The 3,460-nt window shown below is 51.0% G+C and overlaps 1 long non-coding RNA gene across 1 annotated transcript in view; it reads right to left on the bottom strand.

Moving 5' to 3' along the window:
• LOC117284034 overlaps positions 1 to 2,016 on the bottom strand; it is a 29,390-nt gene extending 27,374 nt beyond the window's left edge. The window contains exon 1 of the long non-coding RNA XR_004515119.1: positions 1,957 to 2,016. This is a non-coding gene — a long non-coding RNA (uncharacterized LOC117284034). The remainder of the gene's footprint in view (positions 1 to 1,956) is intronic.
• Between the last annotated feature and the right edge of the window lie 1,444 nt (positions 2,017 to 3,460).

Here is a 3,460-nt window from a genome sequence, read left to right as displayed (position 1 = left end):
CTTTCTTTCTTTTTCTTTTTTGGTACTAGGGATTGAACTCTGGTCCTTGTGCTTGTGAAGCAGGTGGTGGCACCACTGAGCTAAATACCTGGCCCTTCCCCGAATGTTTTTTGATTCACAGAACAACCCACCAACAGGGAACCTGCACATGCTAAGCGCTGGCTGGACCAAAGACTGGATGACTTAAACCTCCCAAATTGATTTCTCACTGTGCTGGCAGCCCGGAAGTCCAAGACCAAGGTGCAGGCTAGTTTTGTTCCCAGTGAGGGCTTTATTTCTTCCTGGCTTGCAGAGAGTTGCCTTGTCTCTCTACTGTCTTTTCACCTATCCTATTGGGTTAGTGTTCCACTTTTATGATTTCTTTTAAGCTTAATCATCTGCCCCCATCCCCAGCTTCGGCTCTAAATGGAGTAACATCGGTGGATAGAATTCAGCATATACAGGGTGTGCACAATTTAGTCCACAGCAGTGGTCAAACAGGAAGACACAAGGGTGGGGGATTTAGCTCAATGGTTCTGCAGCCTGCCTTGCAAGTGCAAGGACCCAAGTTCGATCCCTGGTACCAAAAACAAAAAACAGGAAGACGCTCAAGGAATGTGGCAGTGTTTGGATATTTGCTGGCCTCCCAGTCAAAGCCCCAGGTGTCACCCTCTTGCCTGCCCACCCAGGGCGGCTCCCTCCCCCATCCTAGGACCTGGCTATGTTTCTGCCACACTATGCAATGGAGTGAGTGTGATAGGAACACAGCCCCCCAGAGCTCTCTGGATGGCATTCCGTTCCAGGAGCCACCAGGATCCAGATGATGTCTGATTGTCCCTGCTCCTTCTCTTGGCCATTAGTCATGCCCTGGAGTGGGCCAGACCTTGGGGAGGAGCAAGACAAAGCAGAAAGTGACACACACCGTCTGCTCTGCGGCAGAAGTGGGAACCCACCTGGGACAGAAGGCAGCCGCCTAACCAAGCCGGTGTCCATGAGGCTGCCTTGCACATTGCCCAGGTGAAACCATTTAGGAGCTTCGTGGGGGGTCTTTAGCTGCCTGACCTGCCAGGCAGAAAACTTTCCTTCTATGTGAAGGCCAGGTTCAACTGCCAAATAAAAATAGGAGTGAACAAAAACCACGGGGTTTACCTAATATTGCAAAAAGCTTCAGTTACAGCTACAGGCAACTCTCTGTCCCCTTTGGCCCCCTTTTTCACCTTGGAAAGTGCCCTGTCTCTTCTGTAGCTCTCCTTCCACCAGCCCTCCCCAGCCTGCTGTGGCTGCCACCTTTGTCTTAACAGCAGTGAGTGGCTACGCCCTTTGAAAGCCCGGGGCACACTCTTCCATTGTCAGAGAGTGCGGTCACGCCACTCAGGCAGCCTCCACTCAGAATTTTATTTTTCTAGTGATGAGTCACTGTGGCCATCTTGTCTGGCGGCTGCTTCCTGCAGGGTGAGAAGGGAAAGAACAGGAAAGGAGGGGCAGGAATCGCGCCTGCCTGGGCTGGAAGGGTCGTATGGGCTGCATGGTCTCCTCGGTGAGGAATCAAGGATGGCGTCCTTAATTAACACTGTTTCCGATTCATGTCTAGCATCCTGGGCAAGTTACCCAGCCTCTTTTGGGCCTCAGTTTCCTCGTCTGCACATCCTCCAGCCGGTGATCATGCAGGGTAAAGGACACCAGCCATGTAAGGCACTTAGAACAGCACCTGCCTGAGTACATTAGGTTTCATCTCTGACTCTTGCTTCTTTCTCCCCACGGTCCTCCTCCTAATAGGGGAGCAGCCCTCCCCGCACACGTAGCCTGTCCTCAGAAAGCACCAGCAAAGAGCCCCACCATCCCACAATGGCGGACCTGTGCATACGGAGGAGAAGGTTCAGGCTTGGCGATTGGGAATGAATGGAAAAAGACCTTGGGACAAATGGCCGCACGGCCCTCCACAGAGGGGGACACCAGCCGCCCGTTTGTTTCACTCACCATTCTGCCTGTGATGATTTAGCGGTTCGTTCTCCCATCTCAGAGTTGTGGCAAGAATTTAAACCCCCCTTTAAGGCAGCTCTTCTCATGATTCAACTCCAAATCACCATTCAATATTTATGATTTACAGGGCATCTTTCCAGACACCACATATTTCCTTGGGTCTGGTAGGAGGAAGGCTGAGAGGGGCTGCTGGGGACGTCCCCAAAGGGCCAAAGGGAGCAAAACTTTGTCCGAACTACACCGATGGTGGAGGTAGAGCAAGGGCTCGATGACCTTTGAGTGAGAGGACTTCCAGGTTTAATAAAAAGCAAATACTGCTTGCTTCCAGCCAGAACTCCTTAGCCAAGAGAAGGTTGAGTGGGACCAGAAAGAATGTACCCAAAGTTTCACACAAATTCACAGCCGGCTGGCCTCTGTGTGGGGTGGCCCATGACCCTCTGAGATCGCCACCAGGAAGGTCATTCAGCATCTTCCAGAGCCTAAAGAAAGAGAACAGCAGCCTCTGGCCTCGGGTTCTGCCCAGTTAGCGATTCACAGGCCCGTGGGCTTGTCCTTGTGGCTTTCTCAGAGTTGTGATTTTCTAATGCTGTTAATGATCCGAATGTGGGGGGGGCAATCCTGAATAAAATGGCTTTTGGGCAGGTGCTGGGTGATCTCCTAGGCAGAATTATTTTTTCCTTCCTGGACCCCCAAAGGAGTGTACACTTTCCAGACTGTAGCTGTCCAACAAGAGCAGGAAGCATTCGCACCACAAGGGAGCTGCTGGACCATTCCACTGACTGCAGTTTCGGCCCTGAGCAGTTTGTGCATTAGCAATTAGACTCAGAAATAGAAACAGTGACAGTGCTGGCAACGCAATTGCTGAGCTATGTGTCTCCCTGGCTTACTTATCTATGCACTGTACTTTGGGGATTTGGGATTGTTTCGTTTTGTTTGAGACAGTATCTATTTAGCTAAGGCTGGCCTTGAATTGGCGATCCTCCCACCTCAGTTTCCTGAGAGCTAAGATTATGGGTATGCACTGGCACACCTGGCTGATCAACAGTGTTTGAGCATCAACTGAGCCATGGGTTTAAGAATGAATAAGACAACAGAGCTGCCTTTCAGGAGTATATCCAGTTGGGTCACCCGGCAAGTAGCTCTAATGCTGCAGGTTTTAGGGGAAGAGGAAGGACAGGGGTCTGTTTCTACCTGCAGGAGTCAGCTTTGAAGGATGACCTGGAATTCTGCAGTGGAGATAAAAAGGAGAAAGGAGGGTTTCAGGCAGACATGGGCATGAAGAAAATTTGGGGAAGCTACCGCTCATGGTGCATGGAGCTCAAGCTGCCTGAGAGAGGGGCTGGAAGAAAGTCTGGAAAGAAATTAAGACAAAGAAGACATTGAGAGGGCACCCAGGCTAAGAAGCCGGGCTTTATCCTGGAAGGAAGTTAGGAAGAGGCAAGATCAGATGCCAGTTTTAGGAAGAGATCCATTAATGGCCTCGGATGGCGATGTTAGAAGG

This window comes from Fukomys damarensis, unplaced genomic scaffold (assembly GCF_012274545.1).
Source record: "Fukomys damarensis isolate Sample0158 unplaced genomic scaffold, DMR_v1.0_HiC HiC_scaffold_33, whole genome shotgun sequence".
NCBI lineage: Eukaryota > Metazoa > Chordata > Mammalia > Rodentia > Bathyergidae > Fukomys > Fukomys damarensis.
This window is presented reverse-complemented; position numbering and strand designations above follow the sequence as displayed.